The sequence below is a fragment of the Emys orbicularis genome, chromosome 12 (assembly GCF_028017835.1).
Source record: "Emys orbicularis isolate rEmyOrb1 chromosome 12, rEmyOrb1.hap1, whole genome shotgun sequence".
Lineage (NCBI taxonomy): Eukaryota > Metazoa > Chordata > Testudines > Emydidae > Emys > Emys orbicularis.
The window spans coordinates 10642340-10659844 of record NC_088694.1 but is presented as its reverse complement, the minus strand read 5'-3'; positions in this window follow the sequence as shown (position 1 = coordinate 10659844).

Here is a 17505-nt window from a genome sequence, read left to right as displayed (position 1 = left end):
TGAAGCCGGAAGAGAAGATATCCTACCATCAGATTGGACCAGAGCCTCCAACACAGCTGTGTTCCAGCTGCTGATAGTGCCAGAGATTTCTTGGCATAAAATCAGTTATCTGGGTGTAGGGAGTTGATTAGATTAAAAAAGGGTTCATATAATATTTGTTGTTAAATGATCAGTTTTAAAGTGTAATTTTAGATTATTTGCTTGGAACCATTCCAATGAGAGTGAGTAACAAATGGCTTTCAGAGGAACAGTTGTGCTATTGGGGTTTTATATTACAGCATCCAATTGCATTGCTGTACCACAGCTGGCTTTAGACGAAACAGAAACAAAATGATTTTAAGTGAGAGAGATAAGGAAATGTACTTTTAAACTGATGATTAGCCATAGCTATTTTTTCTTTCTTTTGTACATTTTCTGATTTCAATAATCCTTGATATTTAGTCAGTGATGTTTTGTATCAAACATGTGATCTCACATCAAAACTGATACATAAATATTGATTACTGAAACAATGGTCCATTAGACACAATCATTGATCTAACTTTTCTAACAGTATGTTCACTTACCGTAACACCTCACCTATACAGCCTCCACTCTGAGTTCCCTTAGTTAGTAAACTGGACATCTTCCTACACTGTGTTTGTAAGAAAGTAATTTCATGTGACAGTCCCATTTATTATTAATAAAAAAATAAATTTACCATTATCCACTGATCTGATTATTAGTCCATCATTATGAACAAGTAACCCCAACTCACATAAGAAATGACTGATCAAATTGTTTTTCATTGCAGACTAGTATTGCAAATAATGCACACTAGCATTCAGAGAGCCAGACATCTGATTTACACCAGTTAAAAAGTGCAGTAACTTTACTGAAGACAGTGGAGTTACACTGCGATAAAAGTCTTCTACCTGAGATCAAAATCAGGCCCTTTGAATGTACTGCAACATTAGAAGAGGTAGCAAGGCTGGAGACCCAAAACCTCATTCTGAGACGTTTCCACCCATCTTTTTCACTGCTGCCGCCTCACCATCTGGCTCACAGGAAGATTTGCATTGAGACAGTATATTGTTACTAATGTGGTTTTACCATGCCAAAAGTGTTTCAGTTTTTTGCAGCTGTTTGTGGCATTTCTTAACTTGTGCCAGTGAAATCCCCCAAGTGGAATATGTAGATAGCTTCTGACATATATCATTGGTAGCCACCAGTATGTTTTCATATTGTGGTTTCCTCTTTGCCCTTTATACTTAAACACACACACATACTTTAGCTTACATTCCCTGTTTAAATATCTACTCATCCTGGACAACAATACTCTCAGTAAGAAATGGGTTTGCAGGGTAGAGGGAAGGGACTATATCGTTCAGACTATTGGCACTGGAATATATAACCTTTCACCTGTGTGGGGGTATGAATCCATTCCATTGACCACAAGCTGTTATTCTCTTCTGGTAAGTGGCCTGTGAGAAAAGACTTGGTGGATTCAGTCCAGTTTTTAGTGGTCAGTTCACATTCCAGAGGCATCGCTGCAATTTGTGGTGGTGTTTTTGGTAGTGTCCGGGCTTGTGTACACAGTGCTTCAGTCTGCAACAGTATCAGAGGGGTAGCCATGTTAGTCTGAATCTGTAAAAAGCAACAGAGGGTCCTGTGGCACCTTTAAGACTAACAGAAGTATTGGGAGCATAAGCTTTCGTGGGTAAGAACCTCACTTCTTCAGATGCAAGTATTGGGAGCATAAGCTTTCGTGGGTAAGAACCTCACTTCTTCAGATGCAAGTAATGGAAATCCATTACTTGCATCTGAAGAAGTGAGGTTCTTACCCACGAAAGCTTATGCTCCCAATACTTCTGTTAGTCTTAAAGGTGCCACAGGACCCTCTGTTGCTTTTTACAGTCTGCAACAGAGTGGTGGAAACATGTTAACATGTAGTGCACTAACTGGTCCATTTGAACCCTGCTGACATGCATTAAAAGTTCCCTAGTGCACCTTAACTACTGTTTGTAATGGGACTACATTAACACATATTAGAGAACTTTTAGTGCATGTCATGCAGTTAGTGTATGACATGTGAGTGTGGACTACAATTTACATCCCTATGGGTGGGGAATAAAGCACCATGTAAACAAGCCCTCAGAGAGCCCCAAAATTGCAGCACAATCCTCTTCTCTCTGCCACATTTTGCTAACATAAAATGCATTTTTAAGATGAATTTTGCTGAGCTCTGTCTCAATTCAGGTCATATCACAATTACAGTATTTTGGGTTTAATGAGGATGCTGCAGTTCCCTCAGGGTTAGCACAAGAACACATAGGATTGAACTGGACAGTTCTTGCCTGATCCTTAATCATAGAATCTTAGAATATCAGGGTTGGAAGGGACCTCAGGAGGTCATCTAGTCCAACCCCCTGCTCAAAGCAGGACCAATCCCCAACTAAATCTTCCCAGCCAGGGCTTTGTCAAGCCTGACCTTAAAAATCTCTAAGGAAGGAGATTCCACCACCTCCCTAGGTAACCCATTCCAGTGCTTCACCACTCTCCTAGTGAAAAAGTTTTTCCTAATATCCAACCTAAACCTCCCCCACCACTGCAACTTGAGACCATTACTCCTTGTTCTGTCAATGTTAATGCAGCTACCATATGTCATATAATTATTATATGAAATTTAATGAATCTGCAAATGTAGCTATACACCAAAATCCACATGAGGGCACTATGCACAGTGCAAATCTGTGATGCTTTATTCTGTCAAGTCAGTGCCCGCTCTGATGTAGAGGTCTTATTTTGTAAGCAAATCTGATTGCAAATCTGTCCCTGCATGTGACAGCAAATCTCCCATTCTCTTCTTTTTTCCTCAACTTTACTACAGAACACTACTACAATAAACAGTGGTAACCACTGACCAAATTCATATTCAGCACCTACATTTACTGAGGTGGATGTTTCTTATCTTCCTCTTCAGACAGGAAGGAGATCTGTTTTTGTTTATATCAAATCTTGTGTATTACTTTCTTTGACTGCAGTTATTTCTGTCTAGATGTGGCTCCATGGTGCAAACCCCACTCATGTGACTAGAGCCCGTGAGCTGCAGCGTTTGGGGAGAGGGTGCACTGATGTGTCACATCCTGGGAGGGAGGATTAGTTCTTCATGTCCCTGTGAAGATCCCCTGCCACAATCTGTTTACTCAACCTTTGTGCCAGGGCTTGGCCTCTGGAGAACAAATGAAATCTTTGCTTTGTACTGAAGCTAGTTACCTGGAATCCTGTGATCTGTATTAGTAACCTTAGGACAGGAAAATTATATTGCCCTGGAGAATGTGCATGTAGGGCAACAAAGGTCTCAAGAGGGTAAGTTAGGAGGAACTGAGGCTTTAAGGTGATGCAACAGAGGTCTTTACAATTATAGATATAAAATTATATTGGTTTACATATATTAAGACAGTCCAAAACTAGGGACCAATCCAAAAATCAGGAATGTTTATTGCAGTGCTTTGCTAGAGTATCGTTTGGTGTGTCCACTGCTGTTTACCAACTTGAGAGCAAGAAAAAAAAAAACCCAAAAACAAACACAAAACTGATTGCACTGTGGTTGCTGCTGGCTCCTGTCGTCTTGTTGAAAATAAACTATTTTCAAAAATGCATAATCAAGACCTGCTAAACCTCATACATTCACTACTTCTAGATAAGGTATCTGAAAAAATGTCTCCACTTTTTCTTATGTGTGAAATCAGTTCTGGAGCATTTAAAGTGCTCCTTAATTTATGTACTTATAAGTAGGAGTGTGATTTAGCATCAACATCAGGGAAGACTTGAACTGCCAGAACATTTTGTTCTTCGAGTGACTATCCGCACAGATTCCGCTATTGGTGCGTATATGGCCCATACACACCAGAACGGATTCTTTCGAAATAGCAGCATGCACTGGGGTCACACCTATGCTTTGGGAGCCCTCGTACTGAGGGTGTCAGAGGTGATGTGGCCTCAACTGCGTCTCAGTTCCTTCTTACCACCTGTGGCTGAGACACAGAACCTGGCAGTTCACCACTTAGATCTGTAGACCTGTTATTTTAGTAATTATAGTTCTTAGATCATTAAAAAAACAAGGATGGATTGAAAAACTAAGACTTCTCTATTGTAGTTTTAATAAGATTAATGGTTCTTGCTTCCACAACCCCATGTACAAGGCCCAAGATATTCTCCTTCCTCCTCCTATACAGAGCCTAAAATAGCCAAAAGCAAGTCTCCAGAATTTAAGATCGGCTTCTTGTGCGATACCACAATGCCCAGGAACGACAGCCACCTGAGGTGCCTTCTCCGTCTAGGAGATGGGCACGTGCAGGACATTTTCCAAGCACACTTTGAGAGACAGAAGGGAGACTGAAGCTTCATCTTCTGGAGAGATCTGTACAAGCTTCATCTGACCCTGTGAAACAACTGGAGAGATCACCATCTTCAGGTCACTCACACTCCTCCAGTGCCCTGGTGAGCCACGACACCATCCCAGCCTTATGGGACTACCAGAAACCTTGCTGTTTCACTCTGCTCAGCAGAAAGAAACCCTTCCCTTAGGCGCCTTCTCAGAGCCACAAGGCTGGGCCTTGCTGAACTCCATGGTGAAACCAGCACAGATCACTTCTCACAGTAAGCACTCCACTAATTCCAGTACTGCTTAGGCGACTGACGCATGTACGCCAGCAGCAGACGACTTCAGGATGATGACTGCAGTGCTGAGGAAACCCATACCAGGCTCATTGGCACTGAACTCAGTGATGCCAGTCGCTCATTTGGCACTGACCAACTCTTCAGTACCAAAAGCTTTACTCACACCAGCGCACTTCTTAGTGCCAGCAGACTTCATCGTGGGACCAGTACCAGAGTCTCTAATCCTGGAACCAACTGAGGGAGGCAATAAATACAATGCTCCCTCTTTCAACTCGGTGGTGGTGGCCATAGACTTGACAGGGGATGCCCTGTCTATGGAAGATGACTTTGCCTTTTTGGTCTCCTTTGGGGAACACAGCAGATCATCTTCCCTGGAATGAGATCCATGTCCACCATGAATAACTCAGTGGACACAGACAATAGAAGATGGAATCCCTGAGAGGCACCCATGAGTCCACAGGATCCAGAAGGGAACTGTCGAGCTAGTGTGCCCTCCTCTCCCGCAACATCCCTACTAGTCTTGGTCCTATTGTCACCTTGAGGTATCAGTCCCTATGTCAAAAAAACAGCTTATTCTGCTGTTTCCAGACCAAGGTAGCCTTCTCCAAAACAGGTATTGCAGCCTGCTCTGGTATCAACCCTAGTGCATCAACAACATATGGAGGAAGAATAAGAACCCAGCAGAGATATTCTCTCCGCTGACCACTGGCCATCTCCTCCTCATCACCAAAGGAGACAACTAACTTTTCTTCCACTGCCTTCTTGGATGAGTTAAGGCATTTCAAGATCTCTTGAAGAGACTAGTGGGCCCCCTCAAGATAATTCAAGAAAAAACAACAAACAACTGGACATCCTCCAACTCTCATCATCTAGTAAGACAACCTTTCCTATTGACAAAGGGCTTTTGGAACCTGCAAAGGTCATATGGCACACCCCATATCCATCTCTGCGACCTTCACATATGCAGACAGGAGATATCAGGTGCTGGCTAAGGATTACATTAACTTCTTCTAGAATTCCACCCATGGATCCCAGGCAACATTAAAGATCCACTTCCAGGGAAAAAGACCCAAAGGCTAGATCTTTTTGGCATACAGGGTCAACAAGGACAAATTAACAATGATACCAAAAGTAAAGCATCAAATCCACGTTGACACCAAACACACAGCATCAAATTGTTGGGGGCATACCTGCCTCAGAGGGGCTGCACTATGATAGGTATCACATGACAGTTTCAAGGGCAGCCTACAATGCAGGTGAGAACCTGTTTGAAGGTTCTGGGTCAAGTGCTGGCACATACATACACATCACACAGCTTGCCAAACTTTACCTTTCACTGCTGCAAAGGTGGTTGAGATCAGTTTATCTAAGACAACATGGACAAGAGGGTCTCCCTTCCTAGAGAGATCCTGTCATCATTAGATTGGTGGATGCAATCAGATCAGGTATGCAACAAGTTCTGTTCTCCACGTTTCTTCCATCGAAAACTAGTTATGCACGCCTCCATCCCAGGGTAAGGAACCCACGTGGGTCACCTAAAAAACTGAGATAATTGGTCAGCCCCCAAGGCCTCCCTTCATTTCAATGTGCCTGAACTTAGAGTATTTTGGCTGGCATCCAAGGCATCCCTACCTGTCTTTTGAGGCATTACGAGGCAGGAGCTTACAGACAACACCATGACAATACATTACATTCACAGGAAAGGAGGATTGCCCACATGCTCAGGGTTTAGCTGATCGCCATATTTGGGGTCAGAAAGGAATTTTCCTCCAGGGCAGATTGGCAGAGGCCCTGGGGGTTTTTTGCCTTCCTCTGCAGCGTGGGGCATGGGTCACTTGCTGGAAGACTCTCTGCATCTTGAAGTCTTTAAACCATGATTTGAGGACTTCAATGGCTTAGACACAGGTTTGATTCAGGAGTGGGTGGGTGGATTCTGTGGCCTGTGTTGTGCAGGAGGTCAGACTAGATGATCATAATGGTCCCTTCTGACCTTAAAATCAGATTCTATGATTCTATGAAGGAGGAGCACAGTCGTCCTCTTTGTGCCAAGAGTCCAGGTCTGAGGTATGCCTTCCCATCAACACTTGTACTCCCTGGGGTATTGACAAAGCTAAGGCAAGATGCAGGGACTATCGTCCTAATAGCCCCAGGTTGGGCCAGACAGTTCTGGTACTCTGATCTACTGAGATTGTCCATTTAAAAGTTCATCCTGTCTCAAGCAATGGTCAGGTCCTTCATCCAGCCTCAGAGTCCCTATACCTGACAGCTTGGATGTTGGCTGGCTGATGGCTACCGCAAAAGACTGCTCTGTGGTGGTCCTGAACATCCTACGTCACAACAGAAAGCCCTCAATGAGATGTACTTGCCAAGCCAAATAGAAACAATTCTCTGTTTGGTTCAAATGACAACACTGTGCTTCTCTGCAAGGGACGATCCCCAATATTTTGGGCTACTTGCTCTTGCTCAGTCAGGACTGTCTCAGCTCAATTAAGGTTAACCTGGCTGCAATCTCACTGAGCCATACCCTGGGGCAGGGCCATGTAGTATCTTCTCATTCTGGCAGGAGGAAATTTCTCCAAGGTCTTACCCATGCCTTTCTACCAATCACAGAACCCCATCCTCCATGGAATCTCAACATAGTGCCAATTTATGCGACAGGATCTCCCTTTGAGCCCACGGCTATCTGGTCCCTCTACCATCTGTCCATGAAGATGGCCTTCCTGGTGATTATTACCTCGTTCAAGAGAATAGGGGAGATTCAGGCGCTCCTGACAACCCCTCCCCACCACAGCGTCTTTCACAAGACAGGCCTCACCCAAAATACCTGTTCATGATTGCTTCATGTGAAATTCTGACAATCTATTCATCTACAGGTCTTTTTTCCAAAATGTTATTCTTTCCTGGCTGAGGCTAAACTCCACATGAGGGATATCGTTAGAGCATTGTCTTTCTACTGGGACAGGAGTAGATCAATCTCAGCATCACCAAGACTGTTTGTTGCATTTGCTGTATGAATGAGAGGGCAACAAATATCCTTGCAGAGACTGCCTAAGTACATTTTGGATTGCATATATACCTGCTATGTGCTACCACAGAAAGCCTTCTGGGCGCATCAGATCTCAGTCAACTAGAGCCCAAGCAGCTTCCACCATCTCTTTGAATATGTCCCATTGACTGAGATTTGTAGGGTAGTGACTTGAAGTTCAGTCCACACTTTTTCTATTCACTACACCTTGGTGCAAGCCTCTAGATCAGCTGCAGGCTTTGGTAGGGAGGTCCTTTGACTGATATGTAAACAGGACTCCTCTAACCCACCTCCACAAACAGAATACTGCTCGCTAGTCACCAAGAGTGAAATCTGTGTGGACAATCACTCAAAGAAGAACGAACAGTCGCTTACCCTGCTGTAGTTGTGGTTCTTAGAGATGCATTGTGCACACAGAGTCCACAACGTCCCTGCTTATTGGGAGTCCTGACAATTCTTTATTGGTGAAGGAACTGAGAAGTCGTTGAGGCTGCTCCATTCCTTATATCCTTGGTTACAGTGGCAGCAAGGACTCTTAGGGTGCAATGGAAACGGCTATTTCAACAGAATCTGATCTCGGGCGTGCGCAACATGTGTGCGCCATGGGTGGAATCTGTGTGGACAACACAGTTCAAAGAATCACAGTAATTGAAAGGTAAGTAACCATTTGATATTAATTTTTTCTTGCGATCTTTCACAACCTTTTCTTCTAACCAAGGAGATAAATAACTGAATTCTTGCTCTCTCTCTCCCGCACATGCAGCCACCACTCAGAATACAGGATTTGCAGTTTCTTCCAACTAGACACGCCAAACCTGCATTCTTTCTATCCCACTTTCAGTTGAACCTTGGAATCCTAAATGTCACTGTTTACACCCATTCTGCCATCTTTAATTCTATACTGCACCAAGGCTATTGTTTACATAGCCCTCTGCATGGATGGGGTGCTTTACAGAATGCAAACACAGGGCCCCTGCTCTATAGCACTTTCAACATAAAGACGGTGGGGCGGGGTGTGTGTGAAAGATGGATCAGCCTTCACATCACACTTCCAGTCAGTACCAGCCCAAGCCGGGGAAGCTAGTGATCCAACAAGTGGACTAAATTCAGTGATGAATCCTGGTCACGTGCCACCCAAGGCACGCTGCACATATGCTAAGAAGAAGAACATAAAGGCCAGGTCCTGCTTTGACTTATATACCCCATGTGTTCCCCATTGACATCAGTGATCTACCAGCTCTAAGCCCTATTCAATAAAGTTACATTAAAATACGTAGCCCTAATGAAAACAGGCCCTGCATGTGTAATTACGTATAGCACCATCACAGCTGCAACACATTTTCACCTGTACACCTTGGACTTTATTCCCCGTTCCCTCCCCTCCAAAAAAAGAAAGGAAAAAAAAAAAGAACAAAAAAACCCTATTCCTATATTTCTTGATGCCTCTTACTCTATCTATAAAGTGGAGATATTAATGTCCGTTAAGTGCTTTGAGATCTTCAGATGGAAGGCATTACAGATGTGCAAAGTACAATGGCACAGCTGCTGTAGCACACAAATGATTTTTATTCCAATTGCAGATATATCCAGTTTATGAAAGAGTTTTGCGCAAGTTTGTTGACTGCGGTATTATATAAACATTTTGGCTGCAAATGGAGCAAAACGTTCAAACTGGAAATATTATTCTGTTTATGAGACATTCTTCAGAAGTTGACCATATCAGTGAAAGTAAACACAGTTAGTAAAGCACAAAAAAGCTGCCTCATCCTGTGCAATATTATGAAGCTTACGGGATTATACAAAAAAGGATTTACCAACTTGAGTTGATCAAAATATATGGACAAAGGAAAAATAGTCATTATCCTTGGATGTCTGATATAAAACACATACAAATCAGATTTTTTTTATTTGTACCAGATGTGCATATTTAAATGGGAATTGCTGGAAAATAGTCAGAAAAGTGGAATGATGGAATTATTCATAATTAATAACATGCTTGTGGAAACACGCTACATACTTCAAAAAGAATTCAGGTGCTAACTCTGGGCGTGCCTCTTTGCCCCCAAGATGTTGACAAAGTGAAAGGAATTCAGAGGAGGAAAAAAAAAATCTTTAAGGAAATGGATCTTTTATGAGGAATGATTAAAAGAAACCATCTTCTGGTCTCAATTATATTAGTGCAGCTCCATTAAATTCAATGAAGATGTAAATAACTGGGAGTAGAGCTTGGCTAAACAGTGACTACAATACAAGGATAATGATAACTGTTCACAAAACATTTGAAGGGTGTATTCACCCAGGAGGGACAGGGGCTGGGAAAGTGTTTCAGGGAGGTACAGCATCACTAAAAGGAATGGGATTTAAACTGAACAGAGGAAGATTTAGACTGAAATCATGGAACACTTCCTCACACAGTGAAGTCTATTAGATGCATTGTTTGAGTGTATTAAAACTAGGCTGCACTAAACACTAAGGGCTTGTCTACACTGTTGCCAAAAACTGGCTTTTAGCGACAAAACAACGATAGTGTACACACTGCAATGTGACTTTAAAAAAAAAAAAAAGCCTAGTTTTGGCGACAAAAAACTTCCAGCCCCGCGAGAGACTTTTGTCTTTTCCCCTCCCTTTATTGTCGACAAACAGCCAGTGTAGACACCAGTTCCCCCCCCCCCCCCCGATTTTATTGGCTTCCAGAAAGTATCCCACAATTCCCATGCTGCCGCTCTGGTCAGCGGTTTGAATTCCGCTCCCCTGCAGCCAACCCACCCCTCCCCCTTGCAAGCCCTGGGAATTTTAAATCTCATTTCCTGCTTGCTGGCTTCCCAGAGGAGCTTTCCAGGTGAGCATGGCTGGCTATCGCACCAAATGCGTTCCCGCTTGGACCACCGCTGAGTTGTTGGATCCGATCAGTATATGGGGAGAGGAGTCTGTTCAGTCGCAGCTGCGAGTGACCCATAGGAATTGGGACACATATGGGCAAATTTCTCAAGGTTTGTGTGAAAAGGGCTATGATCGGGCCACGCAGCAGTGCAGAGCGAAGATAAAGGAGCTGAGGCAGGTGTACCATAAGGTGCAGGAGGCGAACCATTGCTCCGGTGGTGCACCTAAGATGTGTCGCTTCTATAAGGAGCTGAATGCTATCCTTGGTGGTGACCCCACCTCCATCGCCGATTGCCCCATGGCTACTTCACATTAGGGTGACCAGACAGCAAGTGTGAAAAATCGGGATGGGGGTGGGGGGTAATAGGAGCCTATATAAGAAAAAGACCCCAAAATCGGGACTGTCCCTATAAAATCGGGACATCTGGTCACCCTACTTCGCATGCAGCTGAAAGGGGGTAACCCAGAGGCTGAAATTGTGGATGAAGAAGTCGAGCTGGAAGAGGATGTGGTGCTCCCAGCGGGGTCGCCCAGTGGGGCAGGCAGCCAGGAACTTTTCTCCACTCCAGAAGTACTCAATGGGGAGCAGGAAGCAGATGAGACTCTGAGTAAATTGCTGTGGCTTGTGTAGGGAATCGAAAAGTGGGAGGCAGGTAGTGTTTTCTGTGAGCTGGACATTGCCCTGTGAAGCTAATCTGCAAGACCAAGCAAGGTGTCAATGGACATCGAGACCTGCAGGGAATCCTCCAGAGAATGGCTCTGGAAAGTTTCGAAGAGGTACTTGTTAATCCTCTGCCGCAGATTCCAAGGAACTGCAGCTTTGTTAGTTCCCCCATTGTAGGAAACTGTACCAGGCCATTTAGCAATCACTGGAGCTGGGACCAAAGTGGCACATAGCTGAGCTGCATATAGACCAGGGTGAAAGCCGCAAGCATTCAGCAGCTGAACCCTGATTTCTCTGGTGACTTTCAGCAGCGAGATGTTAGCCAGCAGGTTGGCCGCCTGTGAAAAAGTGTGGGATAATTTTAGAATGAGTTCCCTGAAAAACTGCCCTGAAAGCCGTAACCTTTTTGTCCGTACACACAACCGCCTTCCCCCTACTCCCGACACTCACCATGATTGGGGTGCTCGCGGAGCTGTGTGCCTGCCTAGAGTCTCAGAGAGAAAGTAATTTCTACTCGCAAAATGCCCTTTTTACTAAAATGTTTCAATCATTTGCTGGAATGTAACAATCCCTCTTCTGTTCAGCACAGACCTTGAAGAACACATCACACACCTCCGTGAACCGGCTGCGGCAGACAAGAAAAACACCTAGGCGCAGCAAAGAGGAGATTTTCCACGAGGTGCTGCAGCGTGATGCGAGACAGACCAGGAAATGGAAAGAGTGCTGGGAAGCCAAAAGGCAGGACAGAAAAGAGAATGCTGCTTTTGCTAGGCAAGCGACAGAGTGGATGATAAAAGTTATGGAGAATCAGACAGAGATGCCCAAGTCTTTGATACAGCTGCAGACTGAGAAGATCTGAGTTCGAGCACCACTGCAGCAGATGCACAATTCTTTGCCAACCCCATCCCCCTCTATGCCCACACATTCCTTTTCACTTCACAGCACTCCTGAGTTTCCCCATCACTCCACCCCTTCTTACAGCTTGCACAGTGATAGCTGGAGCTACACACAGTTGTGAGGTTTTACCCTTTTTAACAATAACTAAAGGCTAAGGTATTTAATGGTACAGCGTTTTTATTCTGAGTTCTACAAAAGCGTATAGCATTCAATTCACTCTTGGAAACAGGCTTCTAAAGCATTGTGTTGCATGGATCTTGGGCCCCAAATTTGTACATGGATGCAACAGGGAAGCAACTGCAAAGCAGACATGTGTTACTGCCCCTCATTGTCAAAATGGTTCCTCAAAGTCTCTCTGATGTTAATAGCAGCCCTCTGGGCTCCTCTGACAGCCCTAGCAACTGGCTGTTCAAACTGTGCAGCCAAGCGCTCTGCCTCAGTGCTCCACACCTGAGCAAATATTTCACTCTTAGATTCACACAGATTATGCAAAATGCAGCACGCGGCTATGACCAGGGGAATATTATCCTCGGTAAGGTCTAGCCTGCTATTTAAACACCTCCAGCGAGCTTTCAGTCGGCCAAAGGCACATACCATGTGGCACCTGCTCAGTCTGTTGTTAAAACGCTCCTTGCTGCTGTCCAGGTGCCCTGTGTAAGGTTTCATGAGCCAGGGCTGTAAGGGATAAACCAGATCTCCCAGGATTACTATGGGCATTTCTACATCCCCCCCTGTGAACTTGTGGTCTGGAAAGAAAGTCCCCGCCTGCAGCTTTCTGTACAGGCCACTGTTCCTGAAGATGCGAGCGTCATGCACCTTTCCAGACCAGCCTGCACTGATGTCCATGAAACGCCCCCGGTGATCCACAAGCACCTGCAACACCATGGAGAAGTATCCCTTCCTATTGATGTATTCAGAGGCAAGGTGGTCTGGCGCTAAAATTGGAATGTGTGTGCCATCAATCGCCCCGCCACAGTTAGGGAAACCCATTTCTGCAAAGCCATCCACTATTTCATGCACATTTCCCAGAGTCATGGTCCTATGCAGCAGGATGCAATTTATTGCCCTGCACACTTGGAGTAATACAGCCCCAACAGTGGACTTTCCTACTCCAAATTGATTTGTAACTGACTGGTAGCAGTCTGGATTCGCCAGCTTCCACACAGCGATTGCAACATGCTTCTCTATCGAAAGGCAGCTCTCATTCTGGTGTCCTTGAGCCGCAGGTCGGGGGACAGCTCAGCACATAGCTCCATGAAGGTTGCTTTACGCATCCTAAAGTTCTGTACCCACTGGTTGTCTTCCCACACCTGCATGACAATGCGATCCCACCAATCAGTGCTTGTTTCCCTAGTCCAAAAGCGACGGTCTACCCTATGCAGCTGCTCTGTGAATGCACAAAGCACTGATAAGTTGCTGCCGTCTATCTGACACTTGGGTGCCTGTGATTCATCCTCTGCTAACTTTGCGAGTAACTCTGCGAGTAACTGTTCTTCCATGAGTGATGTCCTCATGACAGCTAATAGCGCATAGGAGAGAAGTGCGGAATCCATCGTCTCTCACTGCAAATGCTGGCGCGCACTACAAAATTACAAGCTGCTGTTCATCTGACTCTATTACCTAATGCTAGAGGATCCCTCTGGGTAATATTCCATGTTACTGGCTTTGGAAATCAATATATAGCTTATGCCAAAAATGCAACAAGACACAGTTCATCATTAGCGCAGCAAAGAATTAATTTGAAATTGAGTGAAATTATTATTTTGACTTCTCAAGATCAGGGTATGCCAAGTTTCAGCACAGTGAGATTTTAAACAGTTGAGAAATTATACTTAAAATAGCAATTTACGATGGAAACTTTCCAAGATGGACTATAGAAGCTGCAGCTGTGTTGCAATAGTAAGTCAAAATCTGTTAAAAAACAAAAATCTACAAAAGGACACACAGTACGGAGACTCAATCATTTCTTGATGCTTCCCCACATGTATTTCTAACATCCTTGAGGAAGATAGGAAGACTAGTGAGAACGATAGAGTCAACAGGAAATTATTCAGTGGAATACTTCAACCACCTTCATTTTATAGCTGTAAATATCTTTTTCCCCGGACAAGCCAATTGTATCTTGGTTCCTTGTTATTTTGGACAGTTTATCCCTAAATTCTTGCCAGTGAGTAGTGCAACAAGAAACCCTGCTGAAACGGAGTACATTTAAACTACCCATGAACAGATTCGTCAGTCATTTCCAACAGTCCACAGTAATGACAGATGGGGCACCGTGAGTCAGCAGCACCCCAGGAAGTCATGCCTCTTTTCAGCCTGCATCTCGGAGCGATGAGCCAGCTAAATATGATGGCCAAACAATTAGCATCTGGAGAGTAAGGCCGGGTCTAGATTAGAAAATTAAATCAGTTTAACTATGTCGCTTAGGGGTGTGAAAAATCCACACCCCTGAGCAACATAGTTAAGCCAACCTAACCCCCAGTATAGACAGCACTGGGTTTTCAGAAGAATTCTTCTTCTTCAAGTGCTTGTTCATGTCCATGCCAATCAGGTGTGTGTGCGCTGTGTGCACGCCGGCTGGAAGATTTTTCCCTTAGCAGCGTCCGTAGGGTCGGCCTGGGCGCCCCCTGGAGTCGCGCCTTCATGGCACCCAATATAGGGCCCTGCCGACCCCCCGCCCCTCAGTTCCTTCTTGGCGGCTGCTCCAACAGAGGGGTAGGAGGGTGGGTATTGGAATGGATATGAACAACACATCTTGAAGAACAACAGTTACGAGAAGGTGAGTAACCGTTTTTTCTTCTTCGAGTGCTTATTCATGTCCATTCCATATCCTACCTCCAAAAATTCTATTCTCTTTGTCCCACAGTGTTTTGCAGTTCCATATGTAATACTGCACCAAATATTTGTGGGCTTCCCATACTATCAGAATAGACGTCATTTTTTAATAAAACACTCACTACAAACCTTGCTCAAACCAGTTATAACCAAAACAACATAATGGTAACATAACCCTGGGTCATATCCTTGCTAACTCTAACCTTCCCATAATAACACTTTGTCTCCAACTTATCTTTGACTTTCCTTACACTAGCAACTTCAATTTCCCATACTTGTCTACACTTTGGCCCAAAACCTAAAGACTGCTTATTTCTTAACCAAAACCATCCTATAAGCTACACTTCATGTCCTTAAATGGCAAAGGACCTGCCTTATACTAACAGAGCCAAAACCCATTTCTCTTTCGCCCCATCTTCCGTCCCTTATCCCCTACGAATATTTGTTCCAGTTCTCATGCCTCATCTTTCTTTCTAAATACGTACTGTAACCATCCCAGTTAGACTGCATTGTTCCTTTTCGGCAAGCAGTGCCATGTCAACAAAATAAACCAACAGGCCTTTTTAATTAACTACAATTGACTTTAAGTGGATGAGGACAATACAAATGAACGTAGCTAGCACACTAAGTCCTTACTTACAAGCTTCTCCATTCTTGGGTCCAGTCTCCAGCCTCAATTTTGACTGCAAATTACTAGCCATTTGAACACTGCCACAAATAGGGCCTGACTTGGGGTTGCCCTTTCTCCAACACAGACAACGCAAAGGGGTCCAAAAAGCAGCCACACACCACACTGCTGCATCCCCCAGTGCAGTGCACTCCCACCCCTCCCTGTGCCAGCTTTGCCACTCTCCTACAGAAGCCCCCGCCCCAAGGCTTGCTGGGGTGAGTCAGAGCAAGAAGGGAGCTACTGCTGCTATATAGTCCAGCAGGAAGAGGGGTCAGGATGGGGGCGGGTGACGCTGGGATGGTGCTATGTGTTGGCTGTTGCCCTGCCACAGCAGCTGGTGTGCAACTCAGAGCAGCCCCCAGGGCTGACCTAGGGCTTATGCCAGCTGCCTAATCATTCCCTGGCAGATGTGGAATCAGGCAGGTGTGAGCTTCCTCGCCTCACTAGTGCTGCCACAGGAATAAGAATGAGAACATCAGACCAATGCCCCCTCCAGCCCAATATCCTGTCTCCAACAGTGGCCAGTATCAGAGCTTCAGGGGGAGTATATAGAACGGGACAGTTAGAGTGATCCTCCCCAGTCTTCCCCTCCCAACTCCTGGCAATCAGAGCGGTAGGATCTCCCCAAGCATGGGGTTGCACCCCTGACCATTGATGGATGTATCCTCCATGATAGCAGTTCTTTATTTGAACCCAGTTATGTTTTTGGCCACCATAACATTCCATGGCAATGAGTTTCACAAGTTCATTGTGCGTTGTATGAAAAAGTACTTTGTCTTGTTTGTATTAAACCTGCTGCCTATTAATTTCATCAGGTGGTCCCTGATTTTTATATTGTGGGAAAGGTTAAACACCACTTCTCTATTCACTTTTTCTACACCAATCATGATTTTATAGACCCCATCATAACCCCACTTAGTCGTCTCTTTTCTAAGCCGAAGAGCCCTGATTTTTTTAGTCTCTCTTCGTACAGAAGCTGTTCCATACCCTTGATCATTTTTGTTGCCCTTCTCTGAACCTTTTCCATTTGCACTGTATATGCTTTCTGAGATGGGGTGGACATGCATAAGTCTCCCGAGACAGCTACAGGTCTGTCGCATCTTACGCGCATTTAATATGCGCGATTTCAACTTTACACGGTTGGCAAAAAAAAAAAAAGAGACAAAAACAACAGTTTTAATACTATACCTGTAGTGTGGGCGATTTCGCCCGCCATTGAACTCAATGGGGTTTTGGCTATACGCGGTTTTTGCTTTACGCGCCAACCGCGGAACAGAACCCCCGCGTAAAATGAGACAGACCTGTACCTTAAACTCTCTCTATAGCACATTGTAAGCTCCACAAGCGACAATATGGTGGCTCAGAAAGGACTTAATTAGCCAAACAGCCCAAGATGATGCATGAAACTCACTAAATGCCTGTGCAGCCGAACAACCCTCTGAGTACTCCTTGGAATTTGCTTTCAGCATAGGATTTTACATGGTCAGATGCAATTTTGGTCAGTTCCTCAAGTCTCCAATTCATCTAGTCCATTTTCCTGACCAAGTCTATGTCAGACACACTTGTAATTTAACAAAAAGCAGCCGGGGAGCCCAACCAACCACAGTGTTTTAATGAATTTGCTGGCTCCTTATTTCCCAACCCAGATGACTTTGAGGGAAATGACTAAGCCATGCATCATGGTGGGTAGGGGAGTGGAGCAGGGAGCCAAACAGTTATCTGGCCAGATGGCTGTTACCCATATGCTACTTTGGAAGCTTTCTGGGTCAACTGGACCTTCTACAATTAAGTCCGAATGTACTGAGCTTGACATGCTCGGTAAGTAATAAGGATACTTCATGAGCCATTTCCCTTGTATCCAGCTGGTGAAGT